The sequence below is a fragment of the Parus major genome, chromosome 2, assembly GCF_001522545.3.
Source record: "Parus major isolate Abel chromosome 2, Parus_major1.1, whole genome shotgun sequence".
In the NCBI taxonomy this organism is placed as follows: Eukaryota; Metazoa; Chordata; class Aves; order Passeriformes; family Paridae; genus Parus; species Parus major.
Window position 1 is genome coordinate 44,439,353 of NC_031769.1, and position 17,489 is coordinate 44,456,841.

At 35.8% G+C, this 17,489-nt stretch overlaps 1 protein-coding gene across 3 annotated transcripts in view; it reads left to right on the plus strand.

The window, feature by feature from the left end:
* Positions 1-17,489, plus strand: part of ULK4 (unc-51 like kinase 4) — a 214,821-nt gene that overhangs the window by 97,422 nt on the left and 99,910 nt on the right. The window lies entirely within an intron of this gene.

Here is a 17,489-nt window from a genome sequence, read left to right on the forward strand (position 1 = left end):
TGTGTAATTCTTGAAATTCGGTCTTATTCAGGGTAGATGAGGTTCATAAATGGGATTCTGAATCAACTTTGATATTCCTTTCTTAAGTTTCAGTATTTTAATCTTTACTCTTCCTTTGCAGTGATTTATTTTACTATCTATCATTTTGAATCTCTTTAATACTGCATACCCAGATAAGCCGTTTTTTATTAAAGTAACCTTGTTAGTGATGATGAGATATGCTTTTCTAGCAGCATACAGAACACAGGCTTTATGATATTTTGTGTACATATATGTAAAAATTTATTTGTGTGGAAAGTATTGAGAATAAAACCATTCATTTTACTGTAGTTCATAAATAGTTTTGACCTAGGATGAGTACTACTTTTAGGTAGTAATAAAAAAGGAACTCAGTAAAATCTGGAAGTCAAATGTTTTATATTAATATCTTTAAATAGTTAATATTTGAAATGTCTTAGGTGCTAGAATCTTGACATTTAAATATATATACATATATATGTTAGTCTATAGCTATGAATATTTGAACATGGTTATGATCTCTCAAAATATTCCCAGGTATTGAAATTTTTTGTATAATGCATCTGTAGTCATGGAATTTAAAATGTGTTTATGTTATACCTTGTAAATAGAACAAAGTGTAGTCAGTCATAAATGCTCCCTCCTGACCTCCCCACATGCAGTTTGACCTTATGAGTTCTAGAAATTGTTCGGTGGTTTTTAGGGAGTAAAGCAGTTTAGCTCAAAATTGTATGCATGACTAGTGGTCTCTCAAGGTTTCACAGCTCTCTTGAACCCCTATGGCTGTCTTTGAGCTTATGATTGGAGTTGGAGAAAAATTGTGTAACTTCCAGGGAGAAAAAAAACAATTCCCCTTTCAAAATGCTTTGTTCAGAGTGGACACCTCTAATTTCTTCAGTTGCCACATAGAGCATTTGAGCTTTAGCAATACACTGGCTGTGAGCTGTGGTCTTGTTTGTATCAAGGAATGCGAGATGTAACACCAGAAACAGCAAAGGAGTGTAGCAACAGAGGATGTTCCTCTGTTTTCCCTTCAAAAAACTGAATTCAATAAAGGAATGTTAGGCAGTTGGTAAAACTCAGGACCGGCACTAAATCAGCCTGGAAGGATTAATCATTAAGCTGTTTTTCTTTTGAACAGAATGGATTGAACAGGACAGATTAAGAAACTCCTTCATTGCAGGTTTCTGAAATAATTTTCAATCATATGGGTGAGGGGAATAGCATATAATTTGTTTCACATTATTCTCCATAAACTAATCTTCATCTGGGTTTATACTTTTACTGGTTTCAAGGATCAGCACATATAGTAATGTTGAGCTCTGTGTTATTATACCTAGACCTTTACCAGACCCTAAACTATTGAATAATTCTTCAGAGTCAATACTCTATTTTATACTGACAGTAATTTAATGTAGAGCTATTACTATGTAGCCCATGTTTTATTACTAGAACTTAATAATTTCTATGCCAAGACTTAAAATCCAATGACTATTTTCTATGTATCATTAAATATAGCTCATGTTATTTCCTGCAATGCAGCTGATGGGACACTGACTCTCTTAGACTCTGAAGGGAAATACTGTGGGCTCAAAATTGAAAAGTATTTCCAGGAGCAGTCTTTGTTTCTAGGCTGTGCTACAATCCAAGTGGGATTGAATGTACTAACTTCAATCTAGCTAGCACAGTAGCAAGGACATGATGGCTTGCAGAAACTGAACAGTTCACAAGAAACAAGTTTTAATATAGCTGCTTTTTACTGCTCATCAGTGTAGAGTTATACTAACTCTTATACTGCACACTACCCAATGTTGTGATCTAAGCAGTAACACTGAGATTTGGCAAGTTTTTTTATTTTCGGTCATCTCTCCTGACCAGTTAGATGTCTGAATTCAGTCAAAGCATATGAAAAATATCCTTTTATGTCACTTAGGACTGCAATTTTGTAAATGTTATAGTTGCAAAGCAAAAAGATCTGGATTAGCGAAAAAAAAATCTGTTACTGTCTACCTAAAGAGTTGTTCTAAAAGAATAGCCATAATTTATCTTCACCTGAATGAGGGTTTAGTCACTGAGCTAATTAGTAAGAGGCTTTAAATAGAGTTCCAATTCCCTGTAAACCTCTGCACTCATTCATCTCTCAACACTCAGTTGCATGTAGGAAGTGCACATTAGTGATGTGGTTTGTGAGTATGTGAAAAACCTGAATACAGTCCTTCATTACAGAACTTCAGAGGTGAATTTCATGGTTTACTTGAATGCAAATTAATTTCATCAGTGCCATGATCCCAGATCCTGGTGCTAGTGGCTATATAGATTATAAGTAATCCTACAAAACATTATGAAGGTATGACTGCAATATGAGTAGAAATCAATTTTACAATAATGTCTAATGTGGTCAGTGAAAATGTAGTGATGTGTATCTGTGGAAAAATGGAGACATATTGGCAATTTACAGGTATTTTCAGGACAGTAAGGGATTGAAAAGCAGAAAGAAAGCTGACGTCATAATGAGAAAAAATTAAAAGGTGAAAACCCTCCTTGGTAGCAACATTAAATATAATGAGCCAAATTCCATAATTATGTAAATAATGCCAGAACTCGGGTTGATATGATGTATAAATATGAAATGCTGTTGTTGATGAAGAAGGGGTTTTAGCAAGAAAAGTTACTGTGAGATATATTTCATGCTTTACTTTCTTGTTGCCTTGTACTGCTACATCCTTAGTATTCTGTTTCTAATATATTTTGCAATGTCGAACTATGTCATCTGCCTTCAATATCAGTTTATATCATACAAAATATTGATTTTGATTATTATGTTACAATGCTGGAATGAGGTTGATAAAGGATTTGGAAGTGTTTTACTGCCATGTTTGTAAATTGTGCCTATTTGTATTTTAGATTGCCACCAAGATTTTGCTGAATAGCAAGCAATGAAGTTGACATAAATGTTATTTTCTGTGTTATGTTACTTTTAAAAGGATAACATCATAAATATTACCTGGTCTTCATTTAGTGTTACCTGAATGTAAGCTGTTGCATAGAAAAGAAATTCTGTCTAGTTGATGAAATTCTATTTTTCTGCTGCTAAATTTTAAAACTAAAGTTAGTGGTGCTTGTGATTAGGAGCTCAGTGCTACCCAATTTTTAAAGCCCAGTAGTTAATTCTGTGCTTATCCTATTAAAATTTCTGGTGTAGCTTTTAGTCACACCAGCACATTATCACAGACATCAGTTTTTGTTGTAAATTTTTTTTTTTGCAAATTCCTGTATCTTAACATCCAGTTAACGTTTAAGGCATATTCTTTCAATAAAAATTACTTTATAGTAAAATTGAATATTACTCTATTTAAAAATGATATCTTATTAAAAATGATCAAAAGTAGACAGTGTCTTCATGTCTAAACTGCATAATCTATTTTAAAGATTCGAATACAGTGATTGTTTTATTTATACTGTCATTCTGTTCTTAACACAAGCAAGTCCACCTCTTCTGTTTACATTGTGAAATAATTAAAATTCATTTTAAGATTACATATTTTAAATTACTTTCCTTCAAATACAGTGGAAAGCTCTTAGATATAGAAAATAGATTTCCTTTTGCATTCTTGTTCATATATTTTTATTTTTCCTAGTTTGTGTGCAGGTTTGAAATTTTATACTTGTGCATTTGTCCTTGTGCATTTTGGGATAGCTGTATTTGGCATCTTAAATTAGAGGATAATGTACTAGTCATGGTTTTGATAGACTGCTGTCAACCTATGCTTCAGCACTCAAAAAATGCTTCAAAATCCTTGTTATGGTGGCAGTCACTGGTCCTGCCTTAGAAGGTGTGCTTTGCTCACTTTGTAATTGCAGTTGAAAATAGAGTTCAATGTTACATTTATCACTAAGGGAGAGGGTATGAGCTAAGCATAGCTAAAAGAAAAATTGTAAGAGTTACATAAAAATTAGATAATTGATAGATACTGTGCACTTTAAAAGAAGAAACAAGCCGTGCCAGCTTTCTTGTGTAACAACTTCTTTTCAAGAAAGTTAATGATTTTGTGGGAATTTTGTCTAAGTAGAGGATACAAAGCCATGGATAACTAACTTCTGTTGGTATAGGTAGATCACTTAATTTTATTTTTTTTTTTGATTAAAAAAAATTGTAACCAAAGTCCTTCAAAAAAAAAAAAAAGTTGAGAAAAAGAGGTTGTATAGCATCCAAGTGGAAGCAATGGTTGGATTCTGTATTTTGTTCTGATTTTTAATGGGTGGAGAAAGCCACAGAAAATGATTATGGCCAGAGATACCATTCCTTGTGATTCAGTTAAAGTAACAAGGCCATCCACTTAGAATGATTTAAAAATAATAGTTGTTTTATGGTCAGTCTTACCTGTGAAAATACTATACAAATGGAGAAAAAGAACACTGGAGAGGAAAAAGAAGAGAGCCTCATCATTCCTCTTTTGCTTGGTTTCTATTTTTTAGTGAAAGATTACAGTCATATAGCATTTGAGGGAAGAGGTAGAGCTATTTTCCTGTCTAGCAGCCACATGGATAATAAGTATAGAGGAGCATGGATCAGAGGTTATTGCAGGATTTGAAGCGTTAGTTTACTTGTGTCTGTTAAAGAAAGCACCTCCTAGTGCAGCATGGTGCACATCTTGTTGGTTGTCTGAAAGAATGGGAAGAATGTTTCTAACTCTTGCAAGTACTCATAAGCCATCTAGGATAAGTACTTGAAACAAAAGACTAGGAGGCTCTTTCTCTAATACTCTGTAAAGAGTACAAGTTTATGCTGCAGAACTCATCTGCTGGAGAAAATTAGGATAGTAAATTTGGCAAATAATAAAAGCTCTAGCATTTTGTGTGAATGGGCCCTTGGTTTTCTATGCTATAAATGAGCTTTGACTTAAAGTCAAAGCTTTCAGCTCTGTGCTTGTATGAGAAGATTGATGCTGATTGATTGCTCTCGACATCTCACTCCAGTCTGTATGCATACTTAGTCCTTAATTTAGAATCAGCTCTCTAGTAGAAAAATCAACGCAAAGGTATCTGGGAATGCTTAGCCTACATGTGTTTTGAAGAACAGGAAGTACTATTTATTTAAATACCTTTGTGTGTGGTATTCTTGTTCCGCTCTGTATTTTCAGTGCTGTTACAGAAGTGTTCAGTGCAATGGGCTCTTTTTGGTGTATTTCACCAGTTCATTACTGCTGTTAGGGAAAACCTGCATTTATAAGGTAACTGAAATTAGATTCTAGGAGTGATTTTTATGGCTTTTACAGGATGGACATTTGTTATAGTTACAAAACTTAAGTGTATCCATAATGAATATGTCTTTTTTTTTTTTTTTTCTTTCTCTGAAATATGCACATTTCTTCAAATCTACTATATTTAATAGTCAAATTGTATGCTGTTGCAATGTATTTAAAACTGCTGTGACAGTTTAGGAATGTATGAGGATTTTTGAAAGTGAAAATGCCAAAACCCTATTTTAATGGGTAGCTTATAAAGCAAAATAATTGCTAGTTTTGAAAGACATTTAACATCCAAAGATGGGTTTAGGAGAAACTAGTGAAAAATGTAGAACTATCTTAGAATTTATGTATTTGGAATGAGAAAAAATTACAAGATACCATTTAAAGAAGATTAATGTAATGCAAGTGTAAAATTTACTATGAGTAGAACACTTCACCAGTGAGAATGTATGTCCAAGCAGACATATTTCTTACCAATGCATTGAAGTCTTGTGTCAACATTCAGTAAGGTGTTATATTTATTCTCTTTTTAATGCAAAATCAAATTAATAGGAGTATTTCTGTAGACCATAGAAGTCACTTTAAAACGCAAAAGGGTACAGTATGTTAATTTCCAATTTTCTAGGAATAAAATATGACTCCTCTCATAGGAATGTTAGAATTTTTCATTACCCTATTAACTTGCTTAAGAACTTTCAGTTTAAGGATGAGATTCCTGAGACTACTTATCTCTTTTAAATTGCTGACTTGAAAATAGTGTATACTTAAAAGGGATAAGTCTGCACATCTGAATTTGTACTCCTGGAAATAAACATGTCTAAGTGGAGCTCTGCTGAGAATTTTTTAGCAGGAATAAGAATCCTGCTGATAGTAAGTTTTATTTTCAGAAACAATTTTTTTTCTTTAGTTTTAGTGATCTTTTAGTCAGCAGTTTCTGAGGAAGTGTTTATACATATAAATGCTTGATTAGTGCTGAATTGCATTGTTAATCTGTTATGGTCAACTGATCCCTCCAATTATTAACACCGTACATGGAATGAATTCTTAATAGTTATTCATGTGTAACTATCGTGTTCTTAACAGATGTCAACAAAATTATTAGAACCCAAAACGCTTGGTATAAAAACAATTTGTGATTGCGATTAATAACAAGAACCCATGACATTTGATTTCTTTCCCCAGATGTTGTCATGTGATGTGCAGTGGTTTTACATATGGATAGAGCAATTACAGAACCATATTATTGTCTGCAGTTGGAAGGGACTAGTAAAGATCATAGTGTTCAACTCCTGCTTCCTTCAGAACTACCTTAGTCATCATATAACTAAGAGTGTTGTCCAGATGCTCCTTGTAGTCTGTCAGGCGTGCTGCAGCCACTTCCCTGGGGAGCCTCTTCCAGTTCCCAGCCACCCCCTCAGTGAGGAATCTTTTCCTAATGTCCAATCTGAATTTCCCCTGATGCAGCTTCATTCTGTTTCCTCATGTCCAGTCTGAACTTCCCCTGACACAGCTCCACTCCATTTCCTCGTGTCTTATTGATGGTGACCAGAGAGAAATCAGCATCTCACCTCTGCCGCCTCACTTGAGGAAGTCATAGACTGCAATGATGCTGAGGTCTCCCCTCAGCCTTTTTCCTCTAAGCTGAACAAGCTAAGTGATCTCATCTGCTCCTTGTAGGTCTTGCTCTTGAGACGTTGCACCATCTTATTCATCCTTCTCTGGACACACTCAAATAGTTTGATGTCCTCTTACATTGTAGTGCCCAAACCTGCCCCCAGCACTTGAAGTGAAGCTGCCCCAGTGCAGAGCAGAGCAGAACAGGACAATCCCCGCCCTAGCCCGGCTGGTGATGCTGTCCCTGATGCCCCCCGGGACACATTTGGCCCTCCTGGCTGCCAAGACACTGCTGACTCATGTTCAATTTGCCATCAACCAGGACCCCAGGTCCTTTTTCATAGCGCTGGTCTCCAGCCAGTTGTTCCTCAGTGATAAGGTCAACAAAAGTTCCCTTTTCAGAGGCATTTTCCAGCAAACAGTGGAAAAAACATTTTTCTTTTTCAATATCATTGTGATGTATGATAGACTATCAGCCTGTTTGCTATAACCACAAAGCTTAAGAGTTGTCCATGCTGTAGTCAGTGGGTGGCAGCAATTAATGAAGATGTCTCCACCTAACTCTGAGCTAACAGCTGCCAGCTTTAAACAGAGCTGGAATTATTAACTTTCCATCCATCACACTGAGAAAATTATTTTTATTTGGGGTTTGATATTGGGTTTTTTGAATGGTATTAATAGTTAATTTTCAACCTTTCTTGTAGAGTTGCTTGAGTCAAATAATTTTGGCTATCTTTAATTCAACTTTCTTTTTGACGTAGTTAAATGTGTATTTGTTACAAATATTTTAGAACAGGATAATGAAAAAACTGAAAACTTGAAGTACATGATTTGTGGGATGAAGAATGGGCTTGTTGACAGAGTAATGAGAGAGTTGAGAGAACTGCTACCTATTCCTGCTGCTGACTCACATTTATTCTTGACCCTGGTAAAATTGTGCAAACACTTTTTCACCATATGCTTATTGTGCTTCTGTCCTTTGAGTGTCCAATGAACACTTTTACTCTGAGAAAACTCAGCAATTGCTTCTCATCATTCTGAAACTATGCCTGTTTAAGGTCCCAACTGGATCTTATTCAAACAAAATTCTTTAATGATTTTTTCTTATGGTAAGGTAATGTCTAAACTATAAATGTACATCATGAGAACGTAGGGCAGATGAATTCATTAATATTTAGAAGGTATTCAGATTTTGTTATGAGAAGCACTAAGTAAATATGGGCAGCCTATTTTATGACTGTATGTCTGAATAGATCTATCCCCAGTAGGATTGCTGATGGAGAAAAATGTGAGAGGAAGCAGAGACATCCTTTAAATAATTTGAATAGTATAAATTGATATTCTGCATAATAAAATGGGTTTTAAAAAAAGGAGAAGTATTGCTAAAGCATATCCCTCTGTCACTCTTTCTTATCTGGAAAATTACTTTGAACCAGTGCTCCTGTTTGGGGAGGGAATAAAATTATTTACTAAATCACCTGGAGCTCCACTTCTGAGAGAAAATTGAGTCCATAGCATTTGTGACAACATTATGTTCTTGTATAGGAAGGAAATTCAGCTATTTACATCTTAAAGAAATTGCTTTCTAATGCTAGACACTAATATTTTACTGTGTATGCTACCCAGCTATTTTCCTATTTTATATGCAGTGCTAAGGGATGTAAGAAAATTCATGTTTTAACAATATCCTTATGTATTTGTTAGTAGTTACTTATTTATCCTGTCCTAAAAGTTGAAAATTGTACAGATAATAAGTATGAATCTAAAAGACTGTAGCAAGATTTTTAAGCTAGCTATGACATACTGGGTAAGAATCATAAACAGGTAGTGAAGTGCATAGGTATCTATTCTTTGAAAAAATGGTGACCATGATTACTGCTGATACTTGAACACATTTCTGAGTTTTATGATGTTGTGACTGTTTTCCCTTTCTTTGATCTCACTTTTCATGTTATGTATCTCTAGTCCTCAATAAGCAGGAAAACATACTGGTTTTGTGAAGGTGGATTTTTTCATAAATGTTTCTACAGTAGTCCAGACTGGATAGGTATTCTGTATATTATGGTATAATGTCTTGCAAGTCGTCTTTTGAAAGAGAATATATTCACAATTTTAAACAAACAGCTATTACAAAGTAATGATCACTGTTGTACTTCCATGGCAGGTCCATGCATTTATCACATCATTGCTCTCACCATCCCAAGGACATTGCACAGTGTTTCTCCAAAGTGACCTAGATCCCAGCTGGGCCCTCTGATCTTTTTGCATCTTCTATTGATTGAGACAAACAGGATGCTGCAGGATACATGGTGATGATGCAATTTAAGCTCTGTTCAAAACAATTAATGAGTAGCTATAATATTAATCCAGAGTTATGGTATGAAGTATGGAATGATCCCTTCAAAGTAGAGTTAAGATCCAGTACAAGAGTTGTTTTAAAGGTCTCTGCACCTGCAAAGGGTAGAGCATCTGCTTGTTACTGTGTGCTGGCCCTTGGCTGTTGCTCAAAATCCACTAGGTTTGTCCGATATTTAGAGGATTGTCTGTTGTCCTTTGGACCTTGCTGGATGCTGGTAGCTGGCACTTCGCTTACATCCCTCCAGTTACAAATGCAGTAATAGTGGTTACATTGAACAACTCTTAAAAGTTAATTTTTCTTGGAAGGTTTAACTTGTTTGGAATACACAGTTTTCAAATACTGTGTCCAGAGAAAAGATTAAAATATGTTGTAAAAGATGTAACAGTGTTTACCCTGAACCTTTGACATCTTGGAGCAAACCTACCCTGATGATCAGGTGGTCTGGAGCACATGGAGACACATGGAGCACACATGGCGAGGATGAAAAAACAAGTTTCATACAACCTTTGCAAAGAAATCTTGAGGGGGATCTTTTTCCTGCCTGTAGCTGCCTCATGGCAGTAGTAGATGAAGCCAGACTTGACACAGCAGTGTACGATGGAGGGACGACAGGATGAATACAAGCTGGAAGATGGGAAATTCCAGGTTAATATAGAAATAAACTTTTTGCTGTGGAGAGGGTGGTCAAACAATGGAATGAGAAGTGAGAGAGGTTGTAACATCTCCATGCTTGAAGAGACTGTGCTGTGGGACCTCTCAGGGCCTCTGAACAACAAATCGGTATGATTTCGCAGAAGCCATTTGTTGTTTACAGTACACACTTCTTTATACATTCTAAAACTACTGTTCATATGAACACACTGCTTTTCATTGGTGCTCTTGTCCTGTCCATGGGCTCTGCATGCATTCCTTGGGGCACAGGATTGGTTACAGTCCAGGTATTTAACCACCCTCTGTTATATGGCACTTGTGGTCTTGTTTTCTTACTTTTCAGCCTCTTCTTTCTTATTTTTAGAACAGCTTATGTCTCAGCAACCTTGAGAAATTCCAGAGGGTGTGATAAGAAGCTCTTCAACAGTTTGGCTGGTGCACACTATGGCCCAAGCTGTTCAGATGCATTGCTACGCTATGCAGTGTGACCCAAGCAGCCAGCCAGACTGGAGAGCTCCAGAGGCACCTTCAACCATATGTTATTCTGTGATTTGATTGTCCAGTCCATCTTCATAAAAATCAACCAAGTGAACAAAAATTACCCTACGGGTTATCTCCTAGCATGGTAGCCACCATATACTGAGCCCTATCTGAACTTAGAACCATTAACTCCTCTAGAGTTGGATCCAATTCAGTAGGCTTTCAGGTGAGTTTGGATTTCTGAGCTCTTCATCTTTTTCCTGCTTTCTAATAACTTGTGTGCTTTGACCTTTAAGCAAGCATAGTGGATGGACTGAAGTGGCAATGCTTATTCAGCTGGCTTGGCTCCCCTCCCATTTCTTCTTTATCTGAGCCATCTACATTTTATACTGTAGGTATACTGCATGAGGGTGGTGTTTTATGAACCAAATCCAAGGCAGACTCTAGTTCAGGGTTGAATGGATGGGTGTATAAAGTCACTGAGTGTTTCTGCCAACTTGTTTTGTCTCTCAATACACTCTGACATTTATGCAAGGTTACCCAAAATATGAGTCTTGTGGTTTCTTAACAGTATTCTAAATAGGTTTTATTTTAAATTTTGGGATTGAGTAGTTTGAATATTATTGTGGAGGATTTTTCTTAATGATTATTTTTTTACTTACAAACAGTGCATTTCTGACCCTTAAGAGAACATGTTAACTTCAGCTTTCCACATGACAGATAAAGCTGATACTATTAGATTTTATTTCTTGGAAAACAAGTTTACTTAAATGTTAAGTAAGACCTTTTTTTTAACCCTATGAGCTTTAGGACAGTTAAGATTTGTAGAATATTGAAGTATGTAGCAAGAAGATTTTATATTATTTAGGTGGAGAATCATGTATAAAAAAACACTCAAACTTCTAAAAGTATGGAAAATGCATGGCTTTTTGACCTGATAGGGAAATAATTTTGCTTTTATTTGTCACTTTATATTGATAGAAAACTTTCATAAAAATTCTTCAGTACTTCATTTTATAGTACTTTGTCCTGTCTAACCCCTTCTATCAGGATGATTCTGTTATTGTTCCCCCAGTCTAGGCTGAAAGAAGAGTTTACAATCTTTTTCCATGCTCAATGAACAATTTATCAGGAATTTCATTTTAGATGACAGATCAGTTTTTCAGTCTTGGGAACTTAAGGCAGAAGGGTATTGAGCTTATGTTCCTTAGTGATGGATTTCACCAAGAGCAGCAGGAGTGAGAGGTCTGGACTGACCATGACCACGGACAGCCCTGAGGCTTGGATAGAAACACAATTGGCACTCATGTTCTCGCCCTCTCACTTTTTCAGCAAACACAGTCTTTTAAAAACTTTAAAAAGTTCACAATGCACAGGTTCTAAAGCAGGGTTTTCCCCCTCTTAAACAGTATTTGGTTGGGTAGGTTTTGGTTTAGGTTTTTTTGTAGTCATAAAGCTGTTCAGCATTCACATACTCTTTCATCACACTTGATTTGAGCCTTTTTGGATAGAAGTTTTGTGGATAACCTTCAAGATCTTGTGATTATTTATGTAATTAAAATCCTCTCAAGTTTCTTTGGCACCTAATGCTACGCACTTTCAGTTTAATTTACACCCCTTTTCAAAGCAGATATGAAACCTGTATGTATTCTGAAGTATTGAACAATATGAGACTGCTATCTACAGTCACAGCTCTATGTATGCAGTGATGCAAGATGTGTTGCCATTATCACTCAGGAATAAGATATTGTGGTTAGATAAAAACACAATCTAATAAAAATATCCTTTAATCCTTTGTCCTGGTCTGGAAAACACAGTGAATGTTACTCATTGTGAGACGAAGTATTGCAATGGAAGGCAGAGAAACATTGTGCATGTTACTCCATGTGTGGATTTTGGATTTTCCTTCTCAAAATGTTTACAGTAGAACTGAAAACAGTGTAATGAAAAAAAACCACCAAAAACAGAGATGGTCAAAGGTCTGGAATGGCCACTGTGAAAGAGATTATCCTTCTGTATGCTTAATCTGGAAGGTGGTGGTTGAGGGGCAAGTGTGATTTTACATACACATGCCATAATCAAGTGAATAGGGAACAGTATTGCTGCTCACTGTTTCTACTCAGACAAGATCTGTATTATAAGAAATGAAGAAAACTTGCAATTGGGATCTGAAAAGTTGACAAAAGGTCAATTTCTTTTTTCTGTAGGGTTATGTTTAGCTTTCAGCTCTCCTCCATGGCATCCTCAGTTTATTTGAATTAAAAAATAGACTGCACAAATTAATGGAACAAAAATCCATTGAGAGCTATTATGCGTATAAAATCTGCTTCTGGCTCAAAGTCCTTGGGCTGTGAATTTCTGAGGCTGAGGAAAGTATTCAGAATACCTGTCATGTAGAACTTCTTCTGTTGTCAAGTGTTTTAGATACGTTGTTAGGGTAGGTAGACCTTCTGTTTCAACTGAGTGAGATTCTGCTTCATATACTAAAAATGAATGCATGGGAACCGTGCTATATTGTGACATTTTAGTTACTAGCTGCAGAAATTTGTCTTACAACTCCCATTTTTATATGTGAAACCAGTTTAATTTTTTATGGCTTAAACAGATTGACTTGTTTTCTGAAGAAAGTTGTTTCTTAGAGAAATTAGCTAGTTAAAAATACACAGCTCTGAGTTATGAGGTTAATTTTCAGTCTGTGCTATTTATTTGGCTGGCTGTGGAGTTCAAAATTAACAGTAATTTGGGAAATTCACAAAGAAGTTTGGATGTTCTTTAAGAATTAGCATTTAGCCATTGTTTATGAACAAGTTTCAGAGTTGTCAATGTTTAACATAGCACATTTTTGCAGAATTTTTATTACATCAAAGTATCACTCAGTCATTCTAATTAAACAGTTTTCCCACTTAGGGAAAAAAATATTTGGGAGGTGTTTTGGGATGGCTAAAGAGATAATTGTGCTCTTTTTTAATTAGAGATTTTACTGGCATCATCATCTTCAGAATCCATCTTACTTCCATCAAACCCCTTTCCTCCAAAAGTTCATAGCATTTCATGCCTTTCTCCTGTGTTTTAATTTAAGCGATGCAACTAAAGTAGTTAATCTTCTTGATTGGTAACTGGTTCTGCTGTGAATAAGATTAAACAAATTAAATTCTTTATCTTTCTTTGTTCATCCTCCCCCACTTTTATCAGTAACTGATAAATCGCACCTCCCATTCTCTAAGCTTTTTTCCTATTCTCACAGTCTTTCAGTGCCCACACCTTGGACACATTTAATTTTGTTCATTTAGTTCTTTTCCCATAGTCAGATTATAATTTTGTAATATTCATATATATATATATATATTCATATATATATTCATATGTGTGTGTGTGCATGTATGTAATATATAAAATATGCCCATATAACATGTGTATATGGTACTCTCAAACTACTTATGTTAGCAATCTCAAAATCTTTGTGACCTTGTAAGTGTTCTTCATACTGTATCGTGTGATGTAAAAAAGGAGAAAAGTGCCTGGTACCAAGAGTTCTGTGACAGTTGACTGCAAACAGCAGAAGAGGGAGTGGGAGAAGAGCTTGGGAAAGGCAGCAGGGCTACTTTAGTGTGTAACTGCTGGCTGGATTGCAGCTCTGCAGCATTCCCTCACTCCCACCCCTCTCCCTGGGTCAGAGCTGGAGCTGAGGGCCGCATGGTGACCTATGGAAGAAGAGGGGCTGTAGTACCATGATGCAAATGTGTGAAAGGCAGGTGCTGCAAAAAGACAGATTATTTCTAACATGAGACTTCACAAGTCTAGTACCAAAACATGTCCTCTCTGACCTTTAATTACCAAGTTATAGGGAGAAATCATGACCATACCACAGCTTCTTTGAATTTTATGAAACATTTTAAATGGGTAATACAGAAAGGAATCACCATCAATGTTCACCCAAGGTGATTAATGTCTACATTTAGAAATTAATTTATTTTTGCTGTAGAAGCAATATTAATGCAAAATCTCACTTCTTCCACACTCCATGTTTGTCAGGCTGATTAAGAGCAAATTGCTAATTTACTGTTCCTGCTAATGTAAATGTCAAGACAAAGAGAAAGCATTTAAGGGAAAATATATATTGAAGTAAATCTGGGATACATGTTTTTCAGCATAAGATTTATTGATCTTGTGACCAGTATTTTACTGTGACATTATCATGTTATGTAAAACAGCTGAGGTACATCTTTTAATTTCATCTAAATAAATATTGGCGTAGGAATGTGGCAGTTGCTGACTGTACCTTTATTGATGAGCTGCATTCTGATGATTAAGGTATTGAGCTATTGTGTGTTTCACAAAAGAGTTTGTAAAAGAATATTGAATGTCCATGAATGGTTTCTGGCTGGCAGATGTTTCCATATCATGCATCTGAACTCTGATCATTTATCTAGAAATTTGTCTGGTTTGGCTTCAGTCATGTATTCTTTGTGCATTCCTTGTGTTCATGTCTTCCTGGAGAGTTTGTATTGCAGGGTGATAATTAGATTTTATAATGTCAGTCTTTCACAAAGCAAAACAATTTAAATCTTAATATTCTACTTTTTACTTTCTGTTTTTAACTGTAGTCATTTACTCATTGTAGTAAATGCTTAGTTTCTAAATAGATTTTGTTTCTGTAAAATGTTTTTATAGGCAAGCTTAAAAATCTTTGCTTTGCTAAGGTAGGTTCATTAGCCATATGTATGCAAAAAGATTAAGCTTACCGTGACACAATCTTAGTTTACCCACTGTAACTTTCTAATTGCAATTATAATAGAGCATCATCTCAAAGAATCAGCTGAGAATTTGGTAATTTTTTTTTTCTTTCCTCTTGGATTTCTCTTCTAAGTCCCCTGTTTATATTACAAGGTTCACTTTCTGCCCATTGGATGTTTTGATCAAGTATTTCTTTACTGATCATATGGGTACAGGAAGAAAAGTTGTGCCCTACAGCTCTTTCTTTCTATTCCATATTTTCTTTCTATTTCTTTCTATTTCATATACTGGGTTCCTTTCAAACTTCTGAGTACCAAATAAGATAATAACCTGTTCAAACATGCTAAATACAGTGACTGACAGTTTACACTCAGCAGTTAAACTGCGGACCCCAAATTGATCCCTGTGGCAAATACTTAAGCACTGTTTGGTGGGTGACATTGCTTTTAATTTTCTGTTGCTGTCATGATATTTGATATGGATTTTGGCAATAATTAAGGTCTTTACAAAGGAAAAACAGATTTCTTTCATTGGAGTAAAGTGCAGTATTTCTCTTTGGTGCATATTTCATTCAGCTAAAGCAGTAAGGACATGTATGAAGGCTGATAGCTCTTTTCACTGCAGAAGAGAGCCAAGGATTATTCTGTAAACAATCCATTTCTTACTGTATATTCTCAAGTTCTACATTTGCTTGCCCTGTGTCAAGTTCTGGCACAGGATTTAAATTCCCTGCACGTAGCTATCTTTAGGGCTCACATCTGGATGGCACTGCAGGAGCATATTGCTGAAAGCAAACAGACTAGCAGTTCTGATGGTAACAATGGAGTCTGAGAAAATACTGCATGCATGTATAAGATTCCATTAAAAAGCAGGGAGTGAGAGGGATGTCTAATGCAGTCCATTTAATGCAGAACTCTCCAGAGAGTGAAGTGGGGATTATGCCTGCTCCTGTGCTTATTAAAGACTAGCATAGAGGATGCTTGTTGGGCGAATGGTATCTCCATAACAGACGCTCTGATAGTCATGAATACATTTCTAATTATATCTTAATGATCTCAGCCACAAATAGGAAAACAATCTTTGTCTCCCTGAGTGGTTACCTTAGTGGCTGCAGGATTGGCAAGGTTTAGATTTTCCATCTCCTCTCACTAATCCCAGGAGGCTTCATTGTGAGAAATGAGACTTGTTTATGATGGTGAATTAGATTGCTGTAAAAGGTTATTTCAACAGACAGTTGGGAAATCATAATAGAATAATTTAGTAAAAATGGGAGCTAAAGTATGCTTAATGAAACATGATTAGATTTAATTTTCTTGCTATTTCAATCATTAAAGGTACATTATGCTTTCTCAGACCTCATTTGGGCTCTTTGCCATGGACCCACTCTTAGTAACAGACTGAAACTTGCATGTTCCATTAGGATATGAAAATAGCTAATGATACTCTAGTCTCCTCTCCCTGGCTTTTGTAAAATTTCTGTTACCAGCTTTTCAGATATATTTTAGCTGTTTCCTCTTTGATCCTTTTATTCCCTCACATCTATTGTACACATTTTTCAATATGAATAACTATTCAGGGAGTATAGATTGAATGAAATGAAGTAAAAAGACCAATACAACTACCTAATAATTGTGAGGTGGCTTATTATGAGTAATTAAAAATAGTTAATTTAGTTATTACGAGGATTCTGTGTTCTAACAAAGTTCATGTTTCTATGCTGTCTTAAGCCAGTGGTATAATTCTTCAGGTTTTTGTGGGCTTATTTTGGGTTTGGTTTTTGAGGGAATTTTTAGTTGGGTTTTGTTTTTTATTATATTTCTTCTTCTTATTATTATTCTCTATTCTTTCCTTTTACAGTGCGATGACACATTGTGTGCCACCACACATGGGCTTAAATTTATGTCTGGCCTGTAGTGTTATTAAATTTAGTTCTCGATATTTTATGCCTCTCTCTTAGCATCAAAATGCTACTTTGAACTAAAAATACCAACCCTTTCCAGGCTATGAATTCATATGAGAAAAAAACTGCTCTTTGCTGGTAGACAATTTGGGTAGAGCAGCAGAACCTTGCTGATCAGCTCAGCTGGTCAGAGCACCAAGGTTGTGGGGTTGAACCCCATTCACTTCAGAGTTGAACTTGATGATCCTTGTGGATCCTTTCCACCTCAGAATAGTCTGTGATTCTGTGGTCATGGCTCAGTTTGTTTTCAGGATTCCAGTCTGTTGTTTGGGGGAGGAAATATAGGGGTTATTTCAGTGCTCCATTATGTTATTCCAAGTAGGATGCGTGTTTCACTGAGAAAGGCTTCTTTTATTCAGGATGAGTTTTCTGCCCACGGTTGCATGGGAGGTAGAGGAGAAAGGCAGATCTCAGGGTAACCAGT